Consider the following 12,419-nt stretch of genomic DNA (forward strand, 5'->3'; position numbering starts at 1 on the left):
AACAGTGTGCAAAGATCTGCTGAATTATTTTTTAAATTTGTTCAGTGTTTTATTGAATAACAGAGCTAAGCTTCATTGAGCCTTTCTGTGGTCAGAATTGAAGTTACCCTCAATTTTTGTCTCTTCAAATAATTAAAGAACTTAATTTATGTTCTTTAAATTAAGAAATTCAACCAAAAGTCACTCAGTATAATATATCTTTGTTTGTAATTCGAGTTCTTGTACTGTATCATATTTTCTTATTTATTTTGCTTTATATGTTACCTTACTTTAAAAATTCCAATTTATATTTTTGATCTGTTAGTGGACATCCTTACACTCTTTGCAATCAAAAATCACTGTCTCATCCTCATAAAAATGAAGCATATATACAACCATCTCTTTTAACCAAAATAATAATTGCATCACTAGCTATTTTAATACTTGCCTTTATTTCTTCCTTACTACCTCCTTAGTACTATTAAAAACTATCCTAAATTTGGGTTCCAGGCTGTTAATTTTTTATTTTGTACCTCTTCTATTTTATGAACGCCAACTTAAAAATTCCATGAAATTTCACTGCCGTATTTTCAACGATTACTTAGTATTAGCTATAAGTTTTATTAATATCATTGCTTACTTTATTGGTATGCATTGCATTTCTGTTTCTCACCTTTATCTTGCTGACATCTAATCTGAAGTTTTATATTTTTGTATGTATTTTGTTTTCAGAAGAGGTAATGTAGGTGGTAAATTTCTGTGTTCCCAAACGTCTAAAAATGTAGTGTTCCTGTCCCATATTTTAATAATAGGGCTTGAACTTCAAAATATACTTTCTTAGCTCTTTATAGACATTAGTCCATTTTTATCTGTTTTCTGTATTATAGATGAGAAATTTGATGCTAGCAATTAAAATAGTATATTTTAGAAGCCCGTATGTCAATTAATATTTAGCACAAATAATACTGGAGTCAGTGATAAGAATAACAATTCTTTATACCAACCTTACTCTTTTCTTTCTGGAAATGTAAAGAACTGCTCTTTATCTTTGGTAGGGTTACAATATTTTATAATTTTGCCATAAAGGACTCAGTCTTTTCCTGTAAAAACTCAAGTCCTGTTTCAGCCCTGAGTCATTTCTTTTATTTATGTGGTTCCATCATAATAACTTCCATCTGTTTCTTTCTTTCCTAGAATTCTCACTACCCAGCCACTGAGTCTGTTGAATCTGTTCTTCACAGGTATTCACTTATTATCACTGCTGTTGCAGATTACCACAAACTTACTATCTTAAAACAATACAAACTATTTTATATTCCAGAGGTCCGAATCTGAAATGGGTTTCAGTGGGCCAAAGTCGAGGTGTCAGCAGGATGCGTTCCCTTGGAAGTGCAGGGGAAAACCACTCCTGCACTTTGTCCAGATTCTGGAAGCAGCCCACATTCTTGGCTGGCAGCTCTGCCTGTTATCTTCAAAGCTAAAAGCATAGCATCTGTAGATCTCTCTCCAACTCAGGTACTCTTGTCTTCTTTTATTTATTCTAAGGACACTTGTGATTACACTGAGCCCACAGGAATAATCTCCCCATCCCAAAATCAGTAATTTCATGTGTTATGGAAACACATTCATAGTTTTCAGGGATTGGGACATGGGCATCTTTGAAAGAGCTATTACTGTGCTTACCATAGTAGTCTCTTTGCTCTCTTCAGAAATTCTGATTCTATTTTGTTGTTTCTGGGACAGTTATTTGCATTACTTTTCCAGACCTCAGAGTTAAAATGATATTTTTAATTTTCAAGATTTCAGATCCAATGTTTTAATTTTATCTGGAAGAGAACAGAATGATTTCTGAAGATACTAAATTTATTTGCTTTTTTTTCTGTTTTCTGCATCTTCCTAGGGGATTTGTCCATTTACCCCTCCTATGAATTGCTTTCACATTCTTTATTGTCATTAAATATTATAAATTAGATAATTTGCTTACATTTTATAAGTCAGGATGCAAAGCACCTAGAGTTTATAATATAATTCTCCTTGCATGCAGAAGTCATTGGTGAACTACACGTTATCCAGCTATGGGTACGGATTCTAGGGGCGAAGCCATGACCACTTTCAAGATTGGGCACTGGTGACCAGAAGCCTTCTTCAGGAGGCGTAGAAAGTTATCCATCTCTTTTCAACTTAGTGCCTGCTGAGTGATTCCCCAGCCTATTCAGGGAAGCTTTCTTCCACTTGCTATGGATAAAAGTTGCATTTGCCTTTCTCATGAAACAGCTTTTCAGGACTCTTTATTCAGTTATCCTATACCCTTTCTCTGATCTAGAAGTTCCTCCAGAATTTTACTGGGAAAACATATATCCACAATCCCTTCTTTCTTCCATGTTGTGTTTAGTTACTGAGCTTTTTAACATTCTCAGTCAATATGCTATTATCTGCCTTATACCTTTCAGAAATCCTTTAATATTCTGGTCATAATCTGTACTTTTCCAGTGATGTTATGGTTTTGTTGTTTTTGGTGTACATCTTTTGTCATTTAATGAAATGTTAGGTAGGAGACATGCATAATCAACTATCTTGAACTATAATTGTTTATTCTACTGCTATGTATGTTTCTGTGAATTATAACAACTACTTTAGAATGTATAAATAAGTAAATATTGCATAGACAGTACACAGGTAGATAGAAATATTGATCTATTGGCCTCATTAATACCAGATCTCCAATTTTTGTCTGAATGACCCTACCTTATTTATTTGTTCATTCACAGATATATGCCTAGGGTCCTGCTATGCACTGGAGTTATTTCTTTTTTTATAAGAAGATACCCTCTCTTGTCTTCGTGATGTCTATTGTTTATAAGATTCAATTTTGCAATTCAGGTTCATTCTGAGAATCCCACATACACTATAGATTAAGATTTTTGTTGCATGCAGTAGTTGGCTAGAGAATGCTGAAGGTCAGAGAATCACTTCCGTGGACTTTGACTCCCTTGATTCCTAAATTCTTTACTAGAAAACCACAGTCTCTCTTTGTTAGCTTCATTGCTCTCTGTCCTCATGAGCACTGAACACTGAATTTAAATCAGAGTGACAGAATTCCTCTTGCACAGTCAGAGCTGATTTGCAGTCATCACTCAGAATTCTCCAGTAGAAATGTTTCCTTCCCCCTTCTGCTGCCATGTGTGCTCAGTTTCTGCATCTGGATCAAGAGTCCTTTATGATGATCCCAGCTTTGGGCTTATTGGCCAGATTTTCCCAACATCTGTACAGACAATTTCTATGCCTGCAGAGCCAACATGATTTTATGTTACTCTCAATCCTTTTTCTGACTTTGTTCCCATCTTTTCATAAGGATGGCATATATTCGTTTATATATTTTGATTTTTGTCTTCTCACCTGAAGGTTAGCATTCAGTTTGACATTACCTGATGATGACAATAATAGTAATAATGTGCACCATTATTGAATTTAAGGTAACTACCAAGTCCTTTATATATAGCATATAAATTTTGACTGTTTTTAACTGAACATAACAGAAAATGAAACCATAATATCTTAAACAAGTAATTTTTTGTCACATGATAATAGATCTGGAGGTTGGTAAATACTGGTGATAGTCCAGTTATTCAGTGTTATCCATAATAAAGCCTTTTGTGTTTCCCTCACTGTGCTAGGATGACTGCACCAGTTCCAGCCATCACACCCCCCAACAGAAAGAAACTTATATCAGAAAAGTAAATGGATTCCCGAGGCTATAACCAAACCACTTCCTTCCTCATGTCTGAAAGCAACATAGAGTATCCTGGCTTGAGTTGACTATAGAGGAGGAATTTGAGAATGAAGGTTGAGCCACCAATGGCCATATTTGCCATACTCACATTATCTTGTTTTATAACATGTCTTCCATGCTTATTCCCCTAAAGATAATGAAGGTTAAAGAATTTATGTGGCTAAACCAAAATCACATCACTGAACAGAGGAATAACTGAAATTCTGATACATCTCTGTCTTTCTCTGAACTTCCATTCTTTCCACTTATTCATCCAAGAATTGCCTACAAAATAGAAATAGATTAATTAAAGCAGGACTGAAGAAACAGATGAATGATGGGCTTCCCAACTTTGGTGTTTATGTGCATGGTTCTATCCAAAAGATAGCTCTGGTAAAGGCCCGACAGAATCAGCGTAGAGAAATGGGCAGAAAGAGCTTCAGAGCTACCAGCTTGAGTTCAAATCCCCATTCTACCACTTACCAATATGTGACTATGGATCTATCACTTAATCTCTCTGGACCTTAAAGTTCTCATCTTTTTCTCCATGACTATTCTCTCCAAGACTAGCTAAGTATTGCACCCAAGTGTATTATCAAAAGGCATCACTGTACGTCTATTATTTCCTTACTCAACACCATTAATTGCTCACAGTGGACACTGTGAACTGGCTACTCCAAAGCAGCACACAGTTACCTTTGCCCTTAGCTTTCTTTGCCACAGTCAGATGTACAACACTCAATTTCTCAGCCTTCCATGGGGCTGTGGGTGGCATAACACATTGCTGGCCAGTGAGATCTATATGCAGTTGTAAGGTGGGATTGACCAGTATGTCCATTAACCTGCACCCTTCTTCCTACCTGTAGCATAGATGTGAAGTTAAAGGTGGAGCAGCACCATCATGCAGTGGTGAACACGTGCACAAACCCATCTGTAGAAAATAACAAGGCAGAGGAAATGGATAGAGCTTGCGTCTCCCATGGCATCTTGAGCCTCTATGCCAACTCTGCACTGCCTGCCTCCTACTTTCTCATTGCATGGGATAAGCAAGCTCCTTTCTCATTGAAATCACAATCTGTTGCATTTTTTCTGTTATTTACAACTGAATAAATTCTGATCAAATCACAATTTTCTATCAAATAAAATGCAGACCCATTAAGTCAGAATCGAAAATGCCTCTACCATTTTTCTAGACTTTTCTTCCACTTCTTTTATTCACAAACTGTGTATTTCATCACAGAAAAATTGGATAATGTTGCCACCTCTAGCTGAAGGCTAGAATGAAGTGTGACCTCCCCCTTCAACAAGTTCTCTTTATGTGGCCTGACGGATGCTATTTTTAATTCTTTAGAACTTTGGTCCATTATAATACTTAGCGTTTTCTCATTGAATCATACTTATTTAAGTATCTGTCTCACTACATCTGTGGCAATGAATGGATAAAGTATACACGATCATTTTGGATTCTTTTTATTTTAACTGCCACAGATATTCTTTGATACCTCTTATTTGTCTCTGCTGCTGCTTGCATCTTGTTCAATCACAACAGGTTTCTTAGCTTCATCTTTCCTGAACCGTTGTTGACCTACTTATGAAAACCTGGAAAGGAGGAGAAAATTGTCTTGTTTGCGGCTTGGTTAGTAGGACTCCTTCCGAGCTGTCTGCTGTTCACTGAAGAGAGGCAAGTTTTTAATTCTCTCCTTGGCAGGCAGGCAGATTGGTCTGTGCTCCTGGCATAACTGCCAACCAGTTCCAAATTCAGCAATATATAAGTGAAATGGAAGAAGCTTTGAACCCAAGAAACAAACACAAATCTGATCCTCTGTACATCCTCACAGAGTGCCTTCCATGGGCCAGTCAACCACTAAATATTTCTGATTCCTTTGAAACTATGGTTTGAGTCTAAATTTTCAGACAGACTTGCTGAAACACTGTTCACTCATTTTTATTTATGTGTTTTATTGATACCCTGACTATTTCTCAAATTTGTGGTAACTAAAAGCTACAGATACACCATAACCATTTAGTAATTCATGTGAGTTTAAAAGGAGAAAAAACAAACAACAAAAACATCCCGGTGATACAAAAACCTTGAGTGGGATCTTAAAGTTCAGCCTACTTATTCTTGCCAAAACTATGGGTTTGGTATTTTGTACAAAGGAGAAAACCAGAGATTGGGATCCGGAAGATGGAGCAAATGGGAATAGATCTCCCATTCCTGAATTTCAGAGTCCACAATTCCAGCCAGTGTCTGCTGACACTGTGGCCTGCCTCCTCCCCTAGCTTCACACTGTAACAGGAGTAGGGTTGAACTCACTTAGTAATGCTGTCCACATGAACGGACTACAACACAAAAATGAGAGCAATGATTAAGTACATCCTAACAACCATAAATTAACTGGAATATTCTATTTCCTGAAGTTTCCTACAAAACCCTAAACCTCTGTCACTCTAACAGCACAGCAGGAAGAAAATAAACCTAAAACTCATCTTGTTTTGTTCTAACCTTTTTACCAGATGAAGAAACAAGGGAATTGTGTTACTCAGGATACTCTGCATAAATGGCTTATCTATGCCAGCCTACAACCCAAGGATGTTTTGTCACTGGGAGACTCCCACTTCCTTCCAGTTAGGGATTAGAATCAAAGACCCTCCCAGGTCACACATCCCCAGTGGGTCTTTAGCAAAGACTTTTTGATAGCATGTTTTTTGTTTTTTGTTTTTTTGCTTTTGATGGTAACCTTGTGTTCATACGTTCAGTTGAAACTTCCATATCCAACTTATAGCTAAATGGTTAAGTGGCTCCACTTGTAAAGGTAAAAGTACCCTTATAGTTGGGGAAGTTTAATTAGATGTTGAGTGTGGCAGCTAGTCTCCAAAGATGACCCCTCAAAGAACCATGTTCCACAGAAGTTTCTCCTTCTTGTTCTCAAATTTTTTGTACTTGATTATGATGGCCCTACATAATCACTAGAATGTGGTAGAAGTGATATTGCGTGACTTCAAAGTCTACATCATAAGAAAGCTTGCAGTCTCCTTTGGGCCTCTTGAAATGCTCACTCTTGGAGCCTCCCTCTCAGAACGCAGCCACCATTCCCAAGCAGTCAAAGTTACCTGGAGAAGCACATTCAGTTGTTTGAGTTGATGGCCCAACCTGATTCCTGGCCAACTTAGCAACTGCTGATCTTGAGCGTGACATAGATACCAACCCCAGAGAGCCCTCCTAACACTGTCTCCCCAGATTGTCACACTCAGAAGACTCCGTGCACCCAGCTGTTCCCAGACAAACCGTAGAGTGATGAGTGCCACTAACAAATCACTATTTTAGGCCACTAAGTTTTGAGGTGATTTGTTATGGAGCAAAACAAAATGGGAACACTGGGTCATACTAAAAAATTATTTTTCTCTCCAGTTTCCACAAAACTCAGTAGCAAAACTTATTCAATATCTACCAAGATCTAGTAGATGGTCAAATTGAAATTTATTTACACTTCCCTCTAATCCTGCCAAAGACTGTGCCATTTCCAGCCAAGTTATTTCTTTCAGACCTAAGCGAGACACTAAAGATAGAAGGATCTTGAAAGAGGAATGCAATTTTAAAATATCTATTGAGATAGGTACTGTATTTTGACATTTGAAGGGAATAAAAACAATTTAGGATGCTATAAGAACTTTCCAATGTTTACTTTCATATTATTTCACTCTGAGCTACAGAAAATAGTAGTTCTTATCCTATAATCAAGTTATTTAGAGCAATCTACAATAGCATGATATGTCCTTTAGAGATCTTAATTGATATGTCCTTTAGAGATCTTAATTGATATGTACAATGAAACATTTTATTTGCAGTTCGCCTATTACATCTTCAGTACAATTGAGCTAATTTTCTTTTCTTTCCATCTTCTTTTCTTTTCCATTCCCTTCACTCCCTTTCCATTCTTTTCTCTCCCCTCCTGTCCTCTCCTCTCCTCTTCCTTCACATCTTTTGCCTGTCTGCCTGTCTCTCCCCTTCTCTGTCCTACTCTTACCAAACCCCCTCTCTTCTTCCTTCCTTTCCTTGCTCCTTCCCTCCTTTTCTTGTTCCTCCCTTCTTTTTCCCTTCTTGTATTAATTAATGTCAATTTCTAGCTGTGTCTTATTGGAGACAAGAAAAAGAATCTAGCAAAAGTCTTATTTTAGGGACTTCCTAAGTGTGAAGTATCATACTAGGTGATCTCATGCACTTTATTTCATTGAATCTTCGTAACAGGTTAGCCAAGTAGTGATGTTGCCCTACTATGAAGATGAGGAAACTAAAAGGGAGATAAATTAAATAACCTGTCCAGATTTACTGAGTCAAAATGATTGGTAGAGCAAGGATCTCTACCTTATCCTTTCTTATTCCATAGGCCTTGTGGTTTCCATTATACAGTTGGGTATTTGAAATCTATATGTAGGTTCATGAGTGCAAAAACTGTACACAGAATAACTGTGAAGAATTTCTATTGATCTCAAAATCTCTGCCTGCCCTTAGGAGTGATAACAAACGAGCTTTATATAATTATGCCTCTCTCTGTTCAGTGACCTCGCCCTGTAGACCTGTTTGCCTCAGCCCATAAACTTCATTCAGGGTTTCTACCTTCTAAGAATAGTTTTATTGGCGATATGGAAGAGATTATTTACAAAGACTCCAACTTGAAGCAAATAAATGTACCCAAAGATTTTTTTCACTCATTTCTCCAGCTTTTTTGTTGCATTGGTTAGGATTCTCCAGAAAATAGAACCAATAAGATGATTGATAGATAGATAAATAGATAGATAGATAGATAGATAGATAGATAGATAGATAGATAGATAGATAGATAGACAGATATGTGTGATTTATGATGAGTGTGTAGAAGTTGATGATATGATGATTTATTGTAAAACTTTGATGATTTACTGTAGAAGTTATTTCTATCTACAAACTGGAGAACCTAGAAAGCCATAGTATTATTCAATCTGAAATATTCAAAGGTCTGAGAAATGTACCTACATTGGAAAGGGAACAGACACTGAAGGTGTAAGTCTATATTTGAAATCCAAAGGCCTAAGAACCAGGAGAACTATGACGTAAGTCCTGATACTAATCCAAAACCTTGAGAACCAGAAGCACCAAAGTCTGAGGGCAGGAGATGGATCTGCTAGCTCAAGCAGAGAAAGAAAATTCTACATCCTTTGCCTTTTCTTCCATTTGGGTCTTCAACAGAGAGTGATGTCAGCCCATCTTAGTGAGGGTGGTATTCTACACTCATTCTTCTGTTTCAAAAGCTAATCTCTCCCAGAAATGCCCTCTTAGACATACCTAGAAATATTGGGCATTCCTTAGCCCAGTCAAGTTGACAAACTGGTAGACTATAACAGATCAACTAGATGGATTTAGAGATGGGTTCCTTTTAATGTAGGGATCCTTAAACATTTGTGTGGATCATATTTTCTTGAGAACTTTTTAATAACACAGATACTTGGGCCCCATTCCAAAGATCTGACTCAAGGGGATTTTATATAAGACCTAAGAATTAGATATTTAAAAAGCACTTCAGTAATTCCATAAGAGCAGCTCTAAGACTTTGTCAAATACTGCTTAAAGGTAAGACAAGATTAATCATACTTTTGAATTATGTGATAGTTAATCCTTGTCATCAACTGGATTGGATTGAGAGATGCTTAGGAATTTAATAAATCACACTTCTTAGTGTCTGTGAGGGTGTGTCCAAAGATAATTGGCATCTGAACTATTGATCTAAGGTGGGAGGACATGCCCTGAATGTGAGTGAACTATTCAATGAAACAAAAAGTGAAAGGAAGAGGAAGCCCTCCAGTTCTTGCAAGCTTTATTCTTCTTGTGTGGGTGCATTTTTTGCTACTGCCATCACCCACAGACCTCAGATTCCACCTTTTTCAGCCTTTGAATGTGGACTCACATCAGTGACCCTCTTGAGAGATTCCAGGATTTCAGCCTGGACCTGGGGCTGATCATTGTTCCCTCTTGTTCTGAAGCTTCCAGTTTCTTGAACTGAGTAGCAATTGGTTTCTCTCACTCTTCAATGTGTAGAAGGCTAGCACGTGACTCTGATTGGATAAACCAATCCAATAAATCCCCTTTTACATGTATTTTGATGGTACTGTTTCTCTTGACAACCCTGACTAATACCAATTACCGTGATGGAGGGAATTGTTACTCCACGAAGTTTTCATTGTTGGTAGCTGCAATTTTTATAACCACTCGGTCTCATCTATGTCTAAGACCACACTGCTGAATTCACCCACATCGTTAACTGTCAACTTGATTGGCTTGGTATTTACCTACAGGATTAGTAAAACATACTTTTATTTGTGTCTGGATGGGTCATGTAGGTGTGACTTTGAATGCTGCATCTGATCCTTGGCCCCTTCCTCTCTGATGCTGTTCTCCTGCTATGCTTCCAAACTGCCATGAAATTATCAGCTTTGTTCCACTGCACCCTTTCACCGTAATGTTCCTACCTTGAATCCAGCAGACTATGGACTGAATGCTCTGAAACCATGAACTAAATAAACAATTTCCTTCTTTAGTTGTGGGTATAGGGTGTTTGGTCCCAGTGACAGGAAAGCTGACTAACACAATGCTCAAAATACCTCTGGAAATGGATTGGCCTTTAGCAATGGTGCAGGAGGCTGAGGGAAGATCCTCCTGCCACTTACTGGACTGGCATCAGTTTTAAGACAGATGGGAGACAAACTTCCTTTCTTGGTTTGGTGCACAATCTATATTGAGTGCTTCTTTGCTAATCTGCACTCTCTGCCCATGATTGAGGACTTTCCTGGAAGGCACTTGTTTATAATAACTTCAAAAAACCTTTAGAAACCTCATCCTTCCCACTCTTCTCATTGCCTGACTCTGTATTGCTTGTGCTCTAGGGCTCAGTGGCTGAATTATATCTGCTCATACATCAGAGCAAACATCCCTTATTTTCTTTCACTTTGCAAATAGGTATTCAGCATGCAGCCTTCACAGTCCACATACTGGATAGATCCTGGATGTTGGGATGAAAGAGAGTTGGAGTGAAAAGCCCTCTGATTAATGGACAAGCTCACAATTGCCCTGATAAGAAACCAGTGTATTCAAATGATACAATGAAAAGATTTCTAATGAGAAAAACAGAACAACTAGAAGGCATCCAAAGAAAATAGCTGTTAATTGTCCAGATGAGAGCAAGAAAGGCTTCCAGGCATGAGAACTGAGCTAATCTTAAGAGAATTTGTAAGGTTTTAACAGAGATTCATGTCATGAAGTAAAGGCAAGATGTACTTTGGAGGAGACAATAGAAGATTGAATGTGAGGGATTGTGAAATTGTATGCTGAGAAACAGTCAGAAGTTCACTTTTGTAAAGATGAAAGATGCCAAGGAAGAAGAGAAAAACTGATAGTAGAGCCCAAGTGGAGACCAGATGGTCCAAGAGCACAAGTGCTATGTTTGGGTGCTGGAGTTTAATTTCTTGGTCATGAAGAACCAGAAGGGGATTTCTATCAGCCAGCCATTCTTTACAGGGCACATTTCAAGTCCATCCAGGTACCATTTTCATCCCTGAAAGAATAGCAGAAAAAAAATCTCTGTTCATATTCTTGTATGACGAGGAAAATGACAAATAAAATAAGATGTCATATAGTGCTGTGGGTTGAATTGTGTTCTCCTAAAAAGATATGCTGAAATCCTACCCCTGTATTTGGGGAGTTTTTGCAGTTACCATCAAGCTAAAAGGTCATACTGGATTAGGCGGGCCTTAAATCTCATCTCTTTATATCAAAGTTCATGTGAAGACACAAGAATATAGACAAGGAAGAAGGCCACGAGACAATAGAAGAACTGGATGGAGTACTGCCTCCATAAGCCAAGAACATGAAGGGTTGCTGATGACCACCATCATCTAGGAGAGAGGCATGGAACATGTTCTTCCTCAGAGCCTCTACAAGGTACCAGCAGGGCTAGCACCTTGATTGCTGTCTTCTGGTTGACCTTCAGAACTATGAGACAATACTATATTTTGTTGTTATAAGCCTCCCAGTTTATTTTTATAGCAGCATTACAAACAAAGAATTGCTATGAAGAAGAAAATGCTGAGAAAGAGGATAAGAAATACCAAGGGGGTGGAAAAGGAGTGCTGTGCAGTGACTGACAGTCAAGAACATTTGCTATTGGCTTGAATATAGAAAGAGAGGCAGAGAAGGATCCAGAATGACATTGAGGTTTTCTCTGGAGCAATTGAGAAGATGGAGTGATCATTTATCCTTTTTCTGAAGAACCCTAAAAGACCAGGTTTAGGAGAGAATATCATGAGTTTGTATACACTTATCAAACATCCAAGGAGAGATGAGGAATAGGAAGTAGAATAGGTGAATCTGGAATTTAGGAGAGAACTATCCCAGAAGGAAAATTTAGGGGTAAATTTAACATCAATTATATTTAAAGTTAGGTCTGCAGAATCATGCTAAATAAAGACCCTAAAGACTGGGCTCTGGAACACCCAACATTAATATGAGGCAGAGTGATGTCCAATCAGCAAAGGAGATTCAGAGGAAATTGCATTGTGTTTATATCCAGATGTCCCCTCAAAGCCTCCTGTGGTGATAGGCAGGTTTTTGAAATATGATTGGATCATGAGGGTACTATAG

At 37.8% G+C, this 12,419-nt stretch overlaps 1 protein-coding gene across 1 annotated transcript in view; it reads left to right on the top strand.

The window, feature by feature from the left end:
- Positions 1 to 12,419, top strand: part of Ca10 (carbonic anhydrase 10 (inactive)) — a 508,909-nt gene that overhangs the window by 249,050 nt on the left and 247,440 nt on the right. The window lies entirely within an intron of this gene.

This window comes from Heterocephalus glaber, unplaced genomic scaffold (assembly GCF_053883595.1).
Source record: "Heterocephalus glaber isolate CG9 unplaced genomic scaffold, H.glaber_assembly_v1.0 deba00001773, whole genome shotgun sequence".
Taxonomy (NCBI): Eukaryota; Metazoa; Chordata; class Mammalia; order Rodentia; family Bathyergidae; genus Heterocephalus; species Heterocephalus glaber.